The 14,271-nt window shown below is 34.6% G+C and overlaps 1 long non-coding RNA gene across 1 annotated transcript; it reads left to right on the top strand.

Annotated features, from left to right (window-relative positions):
* Window positions 1-1,054: 1,054 nt before the first annotated feature.
* Window positions 1,055-13,768, top strand: LOC123329468. The gene is made up of 3 exons (XR_006544930.1): window positions 1,055-1,084; window positions 11,735-11,844; window positions 13,709-13,768. It is a non-coding gene; the product is annotated as an uncharacterized LOC123329468 (long non-coding RNA).
* The last annotated feature ends 503 nt before the right edge of the window (window positions 13,769-14,271 follow it).

Below are 14,271 nucleotides of genomic sequence, written 5' to 3'. Positions count from 1 at the left end.
ATATCTCTTTCTTTGAGCCCCATTCTGTTTTCACCCCTCCTAGTTATGATCCATGTTGTAATCACAACTACCTAAATACAAGTCTTAATTTACTTATTAACACATTCTTAGCACATTTTCCGTGCACCATATGCCTACAGGCGGCTCCTATTGTTTTTTACCATCTGGGCTGCTGAATTTCAGAGTCTTTCCTTTCCTCTCTTTTTAAGAAAACTTGAGCTATCTTTTAAAGGCAATGAACTTAGAACATCACTGGATATGCCACCAGCTGCTTTGTTTCCTCTTTGGGCTTTTGCCCTACATGAGACTTGTGCATTATTAAAGCACTGTTTATGACAAAGCATGGATTAAACATGTTCCGGATGATTTTGAAAAATTGGAATTTTAAAACAGTATTAAAAGGCAAAGTATAATTTAAGAATTAAAGCTAGTTACATGGAGCGTATGGCTTTGTGAGAAAAAGGGCCTCAAAAATTTTAGATAGTTAATGTGAATTCTACAGTTCTTCATCAGCCTCCTTGTATGTCCATCAAAATATTTAGAAGGTTTGGTGAAACAACCTGCCAAAACATTCCCTAGGATGAAGCTGAAATTAACCACCCAAATGGTGCTTCTAGTCTAGATCAGGTTTTACAGGTCATTGGCTACAGGCAGGGAAAACTAACTGAGGGCCCATCATCACCATCATTTAAAAAACAAATGAGCAAAGAACACAACAAAACACATAAAAAGTTTTATTGTCTCAAATCTAGAATAAATAATCATGAATATCAAAATTCTTACATTCCCATGAATTGCTTCTAACCAAGCTAAGGCATACTGTGTTTGCATCGGAAAGACTGGACTTGTCCAACTCCTATTAGAGGGAGAGATGCATCCAGTGCTCACAGCAGGCAACTGTCCAAGCTATTGTGGTTTAGCAAGGACGTGCAGCAGCCCCACCTCTCTTATTGCTGTTTGAAAAATGTAGGGTGACAACTATACCTTCTCCACCCATTTTGAGTCACTTAAAAAACATATTTTGTGAACTTTTACATTTTTTAACATTGCTTCATATAAACCCACACTCCTGACAACTCCCAAGGTAGAGTATTTCTCATTTCTATACTTCTGCATACCTAACTGATACTGTATATCTTTGTTTAGAAGCTATGGCTTCTATTAAATTTAATTACTTACCCCTGTGGCTTTAAATTGAGGGTGGCTATAAAACAAAGACGGCTTCTATTAAATTTAATTACTTTCCCCTGCGGCTTGCACGGAACGGGTGGCTTCTATTAAAAAACTGCATGGTATAGGTGTGGCTGCTAATCAAGGATGCTTCTAAATGAAGATATACAGTCTATGGTAATAATTAATCAAAGGAGAGGATGTTAGGTATAGAAATAGGATTGCATGATAAATGCCAATTCTAAAATTTATTAAAGTAATCGTAGTTCTAAAATAATTTTTCATAATTTATGTTTTCTGCTTTTCTTAATAAAAAAATATAGGTTACATCTGCACATACTATAAAGGATATATTAGTGTTCTATGGAGGAAGGTAAATATTTTTTAAACATCGCACTGTATTAGATAAAGAGTGAGACTCTGTGATGTTTTTAACTGATTTTTTCCCTTTTGATAGTAGCTGAATAAAGAAAATGGCTTACAGATTTAGCTATGTATGTAGTTTGAAAGTAACAACTGAAAAATGATGTTCATAATCTGAATTGCAATGAAACCAATTATCTGTACTGTGGTTGTTCACATGGGAATTCTCCTAAAGGTTTAGTATTTCTTAAAAGAAATTAAAAACAGCTGTAAAAATACCATAAAACAAAAATAGCAGCTGCAAAAGAGATTAACATTCCTAAATTTCATTTGAACCTGATATGTTATTTTTCCAACAGCATCATATATATTCTGATTTTTAAATCTATCTTTATGAAATTTTACCTTAAAAAACAGAACTACTGAATATGTTCCTGATATTACCAGCGTTTAATATTCATATGAATTTTATACCTTATTCTCCTTCGTTATTGTTTTAATTCTATCATTTTTAATAGTCCTCAAGTATGAGCTATCATTGTTAAAGTCATTTAAGATTTAAACAGTACTGAGTAAACAAATTTGGTGTTTCTCTCTCTATTTTATTTTTTCATTATTTTAAGCTGTCAACTGTCTTTCACACTGAACCTTGAAGACCAAGGGCTTTTTAAAAACTTTATATAATGTCTACTTTCCAATTAAGAAATCATAAAGTATACCTGATATTTTTCATATGTATATATACCTATACACATATATGCATATATATTAAAACAAAATGCAATTTATAAAACAAATCTGGGGGCGGTGACAGTATAAAACAGTTAGTTTTGCCATGCTGTTCAAAACATATGGCAGCAACTTTTCTAGTCTTGTGCCAGATGGAGGCCTTTAATCGATCCGGTCTGTTATACCGTATGTTATTTCTCCATTAAAAGGGGTTCCTCCTTCCCAATTTACAAATAAATTGCTAAATGTTTAAGTGTGAGAAGTAGCACTTTGCAACTTAGAAATGATAAACTGAGAATCTTTATTTTTTAAAAGCAACAAATTATTAAAAGGATAAAAATCATCTGAAAGTTGTATTTGTATTCTTTCAGCAAAACTTTTGTCAGCTGTTCAGATTTAACATATATTCACCATAGTTTATGTATTGTTTGGGTTTTGTTGGGTTAGTAGCCCAATGCTTTCCGATAAGAATATTATACTTGACAAACTCTCCAGTAAATATTGCCAATATTAACGGAGTCAATTATATCATTCAAGTTGGTAAAACTTCAGTAATTACTTTGAGATTTCAAAGGTAAGAATTACTTTTCAATTGCATTTCATATTAAAATATTTCCAAATTTTCTGTACAATTTAAAAATTATTTTCCCCAAATGAATATTAAAATCAGCCTCATTGTCAATTAAAAAAGTGTGAGGAAACATTAATCTAGGCATAAGGTAAAAACATTTTATGTACATCAATATGTGAAAGGCAAATTTAAAGGAAAGATGCTCCTCTTATAACACAAATAACTGTAGTTTGAATTGTCTTAAAGCTCATTCACACACACATTTAATTTAAAAAATATGTGAGGAGCTGAGAAATAAAAATGTAACATTTTGAAATAGTTTGGTGCTATTGTTCTTTTGTTATAAATATTATTTGTGACATAGGTTCAGATTTTGAAGTAAACTAAGATGTATGCATAACAAATCAAATGAAAGCAACTAATCTCTGGAGAAACGTGCAATCCTTTTGTAGAACTCAGCTTTCATGTAGACCAGTACTTAGCATATTCACAGCTTATAACAACTTATGAAATGGGTGAATGTTGAAACAAACTATCAACTAGATCTATTCTCTTTAGGATGTTTATTTATGACTACTTTCTTTTGAAAGAAACCAGGAGTATGATAATGGTCACACACAGACTAAATAGGCTGTGTTTCCATGAGCAGTAATCCCATACAAGCAGGAGAGAGAAAAGCCGTATTTTTCCAATATAATACTACAAGGGCAAGTGACAACCTTACCTGATGGCTGATATCTTTTATAGTACAACTGTGACATATTTTATGCATCACAAAGAATGATCAAAGATGTCTCTAGAGGCTCTCTGTCATGGAATGTGGCCCCACAGCCCCTGTCTGCCTTTAAATCAGGCAATAATGCAGCTTTAAAATAAGTTGGGCATGCTTTCCAGGGTGATGATTATTTTGGATATATTTGAGCATGATTTTGTGTTCTCTTTCAGTTATGTGATTTCTAAAATTATAGGCATGTTTCATTTGGTTGTGAAATGAAAAGCGACTAAAATAAACATGAGATTGTGTATTTTTAAAAGTCCATGCTTAACATATAGTTCTGCTTGTTTTTACTGCTTTTGTAATATAACAGAGTTTAGGAAAGAAAATGAAATTCAGAAACTAACATAACCATTCCCATTTGTTTCCTATTAAAACATATTAATAAAATAGCTTCAGTGTACTTTTGTTCTTATATATAAAATTTTGCATTGCAGCTATTTTTTTTAATCAAACTTAAATGACTATTTAGGTTTTCTGTACAAATTGAAAATAAAACGAAAAATTGTGGCAATCACACAGTTTATTTTAGCACACAAACACCAATCTTCTATAATTTCCAAGAGTACTGTCTTCCTAAATATCTTGAAAGGTTTTATCCTAGTACTCAGACTCATCTAGATAACTAAATTTCTCCATCTTTGGAGTTTTTCTCTACACATAACCAAAGGCAAAGAAAAAGAGAGAGAGATTTTCATTACATTAAACCCTACTAGATATTCATAATGAGAATTATGCCAGGACTACATAGTTTTAAACAAACAAGTAAGCAAAACCTGGCTATGGTTATTGGTTAAAGGCCTTTGTTAATGGGAGAAGCTGAACAGTTGCATAAATCAGACAATTGAATTTTGTTACATTGGTAGGCTGATATATGCAAAGAGATATCACTGGCTACATGTCAGTACTTTCATTGAAATTTTCATTTAATGATAGCTCTTGGGTGCTGAAGAACTCGAAGTCTGTGTTCAGTGACTATTAAACTTATATTCAAAACAATGCAGGGACAGTCAAGAGATTATTAACACAGTTAATTAGTCTCATCGGCAAAACTACCGCAAATGTTTGCCCTGAAGAGGGTGAGTACATAAAAAATACCTTTTATTTTTGAGAAACATGCATACCCAATTATAAGTGTGCAGTGATCTATTTTTAGCCAAAAGGACACTTATATTTCCTTTGTAGCCTTTAAGAAGTATTCATAATAATATTAAAATTAAAATTCTATTCGCTCAGATCAGTTAAATATATAGTTCATATTTTAATGTGTTGTCATATTTGTTTGTATCTTAATGGTCTTAGAGATAGTGTCTTTAAAATTATTTATGAAATAAATATGAAAATGAACTGTAATTTTCAATATTATGTAATTTCTAGCTATTCCCCACTGCACCTGAAACCAATAAAATGCCATAAAAAAGGTAGTAGGAAAAATGTACTTTTATAAGAAATGTTATTCCTTTGGCTTTTCAGAGTCATGAAATGTACATTGGTTTCTGATTTTATAAGATTATCAGCTAAGTGTCCTGACTTTTCTGAGATTTAACTTATTTGAAAGCTAATATTTATAAGTTAATATTTCATTTTGAACAGATCGGTAATGTGCCATTATTTACAGCATACCTAAAACTGCTTTGAAACTATTAAGTATTAAAGACATATATGACTTATCATTTGCATTCAGCAATCATTAAAAAAAAACAACAACTGGGGCTTCCCTGGTGGCTCAGATGGTAAAAATCTGCCTGCAATGCGGGAGACCTGGGTTCAGTCACTTTGGGACTGCATAATATCTTTCTACTCATCATCTTTCAAAGTTCTATTAAGAAGAAGAAAGCTCAAAAGTATAATTATATATTTTTATAATTATATACAAATTTTTGTGGAGGGGGTATCCAACATAGCTTGCGGGATCTTTGTTCTCCAACCTTGGATTGAACTCAGAGACTTTGGCTTGAGAAAGTTGAGTCCTAACTATCACACTATTGGGAAATGCCCTCAAAATGATAATTATAAACACTGTCTTTCTAGGTGAAAATTTTCACAATCAATTTATTATATCATGGCTGTTCAGTTTATGAGTCCAGAAGAATATTACAGAAAAAAAGTTAAAATATTTTTAGTAAACAAAATTTTAGACATTAAACTATTTTTAAGGGAGAGGCAAAGAAGACAAAATAATTTACTTTTAGGTCTTCTTGGCTTCCCAGTTAGCTCAAACTGTAAAGAATCTGCCTGCAATGCGAGAGACCTGGGTTTGAACCCTGGATAGAGAAGATACCCTAGAGGAGGGCATGTCAACCCAGTATTCTTGCCTAGAGAATTTCAGGACAGGGGAGCCTGGCAGGTTACAGCCCATGGAGTTGCAAAGAGTCATACACAACTGAGTGACTAAGACTTTCACTTGGCCCTTAGCTAGTTTATGTATAATTTTATATATATATATATATATATATATATACACATATATATATACATATATATATATGGTTTCCATAGTTTCATATATCTTTAGTTTCAGCATTTACAAATTTAAATTTGATAAAATGTTTATGCAGTCTCTTCCAGCTCTAGAATTGAGGAGCTATAGTTTAAGAAGGAACTCTAGAGTTCATTTAGCCTTTAATATCTCAAACCATGTTTTAGTCCTCTTACCAAAAGAGCAAAATATTATATTTATGTGCATTCACAGATCACAAAATTTTTCCACATATATTACTCAGATTATTCATATAATAGTTCCTCCTCTCTACTACAAAACATGTCTCTTTACCCTATTATAAGATAATGACAGAGTTTTGAGTCAATATGTCACTTTTTTCTTTAATATCTCCAGGAAGTGGCCAAGTGCGAAATAGAAGCCAAGTCTATTTCAAATATAGTATTTTGTGCTTGTTGCCTTCTATAGGATTACTTAAATATTCTTGAAAAGTAACAGTTCAGCCTTTGAGAGACAAGGAGCTCATTAGAGTATGTCAACCTATTTTTTTTTTTTGAGGTTGCTTTGTAATACAATGATGTAATAATTAATAATTACCTTATATGGACCCCTATACTACTCTTTATCATATGCAGCCACTATTCTGTTTCTATAATTGAAGATCATACTGTGTTCTTGGTGGAGTAGGGTTTATGGTTTATGTCTCTGAATCTTCAGCAACAAGTACAATGATTGCAACATAGTAGATACCCAGTGAATATGTATTGAATCAGTTCAGTTCAGTCACTCAGTCATGTCTGACTCTTTGCGACCCCATGAATCACAGCATGCCAGGCCTCCCTGTCCATCACTAATTCCCGGAGTTCACCCAGACTCACGTCCATCGAGTCAGTGATGCCATCCAGCCATCTCATCCTTTGTCGTCCCCTTCTCCTCCTGCCCCCAATCCCTCCCAGCATCAGAGTCTTTTCCAATGAGTCAACTCTTCGCATCAGGAGGCCAAAGTACTGGAGTTTCAGCTTTAGCACCATTCCTTCCAAAGAAATCCCAGGGCTGATCTCCTTCAGAATGGACTGGTTGAATCTCCTTGCAGTCCAAGGGACTCTCAAGAGTCTTCTCCAACACCACAGTTCAAAAGCATCAATTCTTCGGTGCTCAGCTTTCTTCACAGTCCAACTCTCAATATACTGCTCCAAATTTTTGAAAGTGATTGTGTCCAAAGCTATTATAAGTTTGTGAACCGTATATGCTTGCAGGTGAAAGCTCTCCAGCCATTTCAGCGTGGATTCAAATAGACTTGTTCACAAATGTGTCATCAACACCTGGAACAGTAACTGCGCGTAGTTTGCAAGCAACTATATACATGCATTATATAAGGGTGGGGATAAGTACACCAAAACTAATAAAACTGTTTTCAGACAAATTTATCACCTAAAGATGAAATCAAATCACTCTTTTTATAAATTTGTTGTTGTTCAGTTTCTCAGTCATGTCTGACTCTTTGAGACCCCATGGACTGCAGCACACCAGGCTTCCTTGTCCTTCACCATCTCCAGGAGTTTGCTCAAACTCATGCCTATCGAGTAGGTGACGTGAGTCCAAAAGCTATTATTTGGACATGAGTCCAAAAGCTCTTATAAATAGTGAATTAAAACATCATAGCATTACTAACAAAGTTCATATTTTTAAGAAGATAACAGGTAGAATTGAATTAATAGCAAGTCTCAAGGTTAAAAAGAAAAATTAAACTTTAAATATTGGATGTATTTGTTGCAAAATTTTAAGTCCCAGTATTTAAATCAAAACCCGGAACTAGAGGTCCCTGTGCTGAGAAGAATTGTCTGAATTTAAATTTTCATTCATGAAACTTTTCCTGTGCTTATCCAATGTAAATTGAGAAACGGAGACAAATTGAGAAGGCAATTGAATAAAGAGCAAGCAAGTATCAAATGTATATATGTGATGAAACAGTCACAAAACTTAGGAGGAATTTTTGATTTATCTTTGTGTTTTAAAAGAGCATGTTGACATAACAATAAAATAAAACAAGTAATAGGGAAAGGATCGAATGATAAATAGGTAAAGGAGGTAAATTTATAAGAAGAAGCACAGACTCACTTTCAACTGTGGTGTTGGAGAAGACTCTTGAGAGTCCCTTGGACTGCAAAGAGATCAAACCCATCGATTCTAAAGGAAATCAACCCTAAATATTCATCGGAAGGACTGATGCTGAAGCTGAAGCTCCAGTATTTTGGCTACTTGATGCGAAGAGCCGACTCATTGCAAAATACCCTGATACTGGGAAAGATTGAAGGCAGGAGGAGAAGGGGACAGGAGGGGACAAGAAGGTTGGACGGCATCACCAACTCAATGGATATGAGTTTGAGCAAGCTCTGAGACACGGATAAGGACAGGGAAGCCCGACATACTGCAGTCCACGAGGTCACAAAGAGTCAGACACGACTGAGTGACTGAACTCACTTTACAAACTGTATTCAAATTACTGTTTGCAAATATGTGTCACTCTTTTTAAAGTCATTTTTCAGACAAAGTCATTTTTCAGTGGTCCAAGTTGAGTGATTAGTTGATTTCCTTAACTTGCTCTGTCCTGACAACCCTTCTAGTACCTTCTCTAGATAAGTCATGTATGTGTATTGAATAAAATTTGAATGAAAAGAGAACTGTGCTTACTCAGAGAATTTGTTTCTCTGATGTCTTACAGATAACTGTAAACAAATAGAAAAAAAGTTGAATTTGATAAAATGGTCTACTAGTGAGACGTCAGAGAAGTAGGAACTTGCATGTATCACTGATGAGATATAATAACTTGGGTGAATATCACAGATGATATGCTATGAGAAAGAAGCCAGTTTCAAGAGGTTGAAAGTGAATGTGGAAGCCACTCAATCATATTCGTCTCTTTGTGACTCCATGGACTGTAACTTGCCAGGCTCTCCTGGCCATGGAATTCTCCAGGCGAGAATACTGGAGCGGGTTGCCATGTCCTCCTCCAGGGGATCTTCCCAACCCAGGGACTGAACCCAGGTCTCCCACACTGCAGGCAGATTCTTTAACATCTGAGCTATTATAATTTCATTTACATGATATTCTTAAAATATAAAATTATAGTTTGGGTGTACAGAGCACTGACTGTCAGGGATTAGGGATGAACCCTGTTAGAACATCAAGGTAGTATGGAGGGTTTTGGGGCATGATGTAACTTGTGGAGTATTCTTCTTTTGCAAGTGGTTCTACCAATTTACAGCTCTGTTAAAACTAATAGAACTTTACAGCCTAAAATGGCAAATTATTAGGTTTTTCAATAAGAACATATTTATATATTTTATACTAATCACATGTTTTTATATTCTTTTTTATACACTGAAAAAACAAGAGACTATATCATAAAACAAATTAATAAGCTTTCGTGAGTAGGAAGGTTTGGATCAAGACAGGTAACAAACTGAAATATCTTAATTTCTGTCTTCTAATATTGCTTTGATTTGTCATGTGATTGAATTACCAGTTTGAAAACACAGTTAAACTACAATAAAAAATCAGATCTTTGACTATTTGCTTCTATTTACTCCACGTTGGTTAGTTGCTCAGTTGTGTCCAACTATTTGTTACCCTGCCAGGCTCCCCTGTCCTTGAAATTCTCCAGGCAAGTATACCGGAGAGGGTAGCCGTTTTCTTCTCCAGTGGATCTTCCCTTCCCAGGGATCAAATTCCCTCCTGCACTATAGGCAGATTCTTTACTACTGAACCACCAGGGTTATCTCTGTAAGAGTAATCACTTGTTTGTTTAATACTTTTTTCAGTTCAGTAGGTGCAATAAAAGGTAAATGTATACAAATTGCACTGGACTCATTTCTTGAACAATATTTTTCTTTCTACCCTATAAATGGAAAGATAGAGCCCCCTTTCCAGTAGGTATTCATGGATCTTTCTTTCTAGAAACAATTCCTTCTATGATTGAATTAGTTGCTTTGAAATAAAATTTGGAAAAAAAAAATGAGATTCTATTTCTTTGTTGAAATACTAACACCCACAACCATATGCTTTGGATTGTTCTGTGGCTAAACTTCTATTTACTCTTTTGTAAATTAATCTGTGTTTTGCAGTATGTAATGCTAACAGGTTACAAAAAACAATGATAGCAATTAAGCTGCTTTATCTAGACAATGGGAAATAACTGATTATTTTTCTACTCACTTGACCTAGCTGATTGCTTTAGCCTTGCCTAAACTGTCCACATGTGAAAGTTACCTCAGTTCAGTTGAGTTCAGTCGTTCAGTCTTGTCCGACTCTTTGCAGCTCCATGAATTGCAGCACACCAGGCCTCCCTGTCCATCACCAACTCCTGGAGTTCACTCAAATTCATGTCCATCAAGTTGATGATGCCATCCAGCCATCTCATCCTCTGTTGTCCCCTTCTCCTCCTGCCCCCAGTCCCTCCCAGCATCAGAGTCTTTTCCAATGAGTCAACTCTTCTCATGAGGTGGTCAAAGTAATGGAGTTTCAGCTTTAGCATCATTTCTTCCAAGAACACCCAGGACTGATCTCCTTTAGAATGGACTGGTTGGATCTCCTTGCAGTCCAAGGGACTCTCAAGAGTCTTCTCCAACACCACAGTTCAGAAGCATCAATTCTTCAGCACTCAGCTTTCTTCACAGTCCAACTCTCACATCCATACATGACCACGGGAAAAACCATAGCCTTGACTAGATGGACTTTTGTTGGCAAAGTAATGTCTCTGCTTTTCAATATGCTATCTAGGTAGGTCATAACTTTCCTTCCAAGGAGTAAGTGTCTTTTAATTTCATGGCTGCAATCACCATCTGCAGTGATTTTGGAGCCCCCAAAAATAAAGTCTGACACTGTTTCCACTGTTTCCCCATCTATTTCCCATGAAGTGATGGGGCCAGATGCCATGATCGTCGTTTTCTGAATGTTAAGCTTTAAGCCAACTTTTTCACTCTCCTCTTTCACTTTCATCAAGAGGCTTTTGAGTTCCTCTTCACTTTCTGCCATAAGGGTGGTGTCATCTGCATATCTGAGGTTATTGATATTTCTCCCTGCAATCTTGATTCCAGCTTGCGCTTCTTCCAGCCTTAAAAGAACCTATTAATTTCCATTGGTATTCATCTTCTGCTGTCTTTGCTGAGAATTAAATAAGCTAACTCAGGACCCAGACTAGTTAAGACCTTAAGTTTCCCCACATACTTTCATAATTAGCAACGCTAAGTGTATACACACTTATACTTGCTCTATCAGTTGTTAAAACATGAAAATTTTCATTCTTTTTTTTTTCAATCCAAGGTATTTTTTGAAGAAAACTGCTGTATTTCCATTGTCAATAACCTTTTTATTTTTGTTGCAGTTCCTTCTATAAGAGGAAAAATATTCTCCCCGTTTTGAAAAGAGAATATTCTTTCATTTATCAACATAAAAGTAAAAGACATCAAGACTTAAAATACAGTTTCCAGTTTTGAGGACCATGATACACCAAATAAATAACTAATTTAGTTAGAGAAATCAGTAAGTTTAGTCTATAGAGCCAATTGCTTGGGTGCTGCAACTATAGTATTGATTTAGGCTTTGGTCTTCAAGCTTCCCAAAATATTATGAAAAAAAAGTCCAGTTTGAAGATTCCTGAGTAAGGCTTTTCTCTTGCTTACTACAGATTTGTAAAAATCAAACCACAGATGCTCCTGCAGAGAAGGGGGGAAGAAAATGGTGTGAATCCCGTTTCAAGTCGCAGTAAGCTACCGTTTAAAATCATGATTTAAAAAGGTGGTATATTAATTTGTCCTTAATCATCTTAGACAAACTTCTCCCACAATACTCTTCATGACTAGAAAAGGAGAGCTGGGAAGCTTTTGTCATGATTTTGCACTCTTGGCACTGCACTAATTAATAACACTATCATCAATATATTATATTAACAAATCGGAGTCATCAAGGAGGACATTAAAAGAATGATAGGCAACAAATCATCAGTATTTATTAGACCAAATCTTGACTTATAAAGCCCAAGCTGTCTCCCTCCCCAGGAAGAAAGATAGTAATGTGCTAGATTGTGTATGAGGCCTTATTACAAAGATGTCAGGTTTAGTTTGAAACATAAACATATTTTTATTCATACATTAGTACTTATAGTGATCCATGATAGTGTATCTAGTATATTAGAATTTGTTTTTGATCAGTAGAAAAGCAATTATTCATAAAACTCAAACTAGAGGCAAAGTTGTGAAAGAAAAGGAAAGAATTATAGGTTTCTTACAGGGAAGGTAATTTTAATATAGACGAGATTGGTCCAAGTTCTGCCATTTGGATTGATAGATTATCTAGCAGAAGTATCATTTCAATAATCTCAATGACAGTATAGCACTAGATACTTGGTACAGTATTATAAATTAGATTTACTGCAAATGTTATTGCAGACAATATGGAAAGAGATCTATTATTTGTGTTTGTGAGAGTTTAGATTGAAGGAAATTTAAAATTCTTTGACATATCATAACAGAAATGATCTATATGATATGGCTATATTGCCAGTTGTCCAAAATTTCACTTTAGCCATTACTTCTTCATCAGTATCCTTGAATTATAGTGGCATGATTCCACTTGTGAGAGAAAATATTATATTAGTCAACCAGAATGTTACCCCTGTAAAGTGGTGCTTTGCAGTGTTTGGCAATGTTGGATGCAGTTAACTTTTTAGAAAAATGTTTTACCTTCTTTTTAACCTATCTAATATTGAGAATTTATAGTTGGTACAAAATAAGGCTGTTGGCAATTTCGACTAGAGTATAAAACCATAATTATACTGATGGAATTTATTATAAAACTGTAATTATAGCAGATGGGTTTTATTATATTAATGCTTACCAATTTTAACATGCATGCATATCTTTATTAACCTCACCCAATATTCTTTTATTCATATCTCAAAAACTATCTGTGATACAGCTAAAATATAATTTTATATCTATCAATCATCATCAATCTATATTCTTGCTTACATAATTATCTTTACCTAAAATAAAAGCAAAATCAATGTGTATATTAGAGTTATAATTTTTGCCATAAAAAATTCATCCTGTATCATTATTGCTAAATTATATCTAGCTTATTTTCTGATCTGTCAGCCTCATAAGAGACAAGAACCCTAAACATTCAACACATTGTTTGAAACACAAGAGAATAAATCAGACACTGTCAAAGTATCAATTTAATCTTCCTTTAACTATCAGTTGCATCTCTTACTGGATGCATTGACACACACCAGCTACAAATCATATTTTTCTGCTAGGCAATAAAGCAACAAAAGCCCATTATACACCACGGTGAATGCTAATTTTTATTGAGACGTGCCTGATCTTTCCAGGTGGCACTAATAGTAAAGAACCTGCCTGCCAATGCAGGAGTTATAGAAGACGTGGGTTCAATCTCTGGGTCAGGAAGATCTCCTGGAGGAGGGCATGGCAGCCCACTCCAGTATTTTTGCCTAGAGAATCCCGTGGACAGAGGAGCCTGGTAGGCTGTAGTCCACAGGTCACAAAAAGTAGGACACTACTGAAGTGACTTAGCATGAATGCATGGTCCTCTTTCAAGAGATTTAATCTTTCACCCTGCTTATTTAACTTATATGCAGAGTACATCATGAGAAATGCTGGACTGGAAGAAACACAAGCCGGAATCAAGATTGCCGGGAGAAATATCAATAACCTCAGATATGCTGATGACACCACCCTTATGGCAGAAAGTGAAGAGGAACTCAAAAGCCTCTTGATGAAAGTGAAAGAGGAGAGTGAAAAAGTTGGTTTAAAGACCCAGAGGGATGGTATGGGGAGGGAGGAGGGAGGAGGGTTCAGGATGGGGAACACATGTATACCTGTGGTGGATTCATTTTGATATTTAGCAAAACTAATACAATTATGTAAAGTTTAAAAATAAAATAAAATTAAAAAATAAAATAAAATAAAGAGAAAAAATAAAAATAAAAATAAGAATATAATTGAAAAAAAAAAAAAAAAAAAAAAAAAACCAAAAACGAAGATCATGGCATCCGGTCCCATCACTTCATGGGAAATAGATGGGGAAACAGTGTCAGACTTTATTTTTTTGGGCTCCAAAATCACTGCAGATGGTGACTGCAACCATGAAATTAAAAGACGCTTACTCCTTGGAAGGAAAGTTATGTCCAACCTAGATAGC

Source organism: Bubalus bubalis, chromosome 15 (genome assembly GCF_019923935.1).
Source record: "Bubalus bubalis isolate 160015118507 breed Murrah chromosome 15, NDDB_SH_1, whole genome shotgun sequence".
In the NCBI taxonomy this organism is placed as follows: domain Eukaryota; kingdom Metazoa; phylum Chordata; class Mammalia; order Artiodactyla; family Bovidae; genus Bubalus; species Bubalus bubalis.
This window is presented reverse-complemented; position numbering and strand designations above follow the sequence as displayed.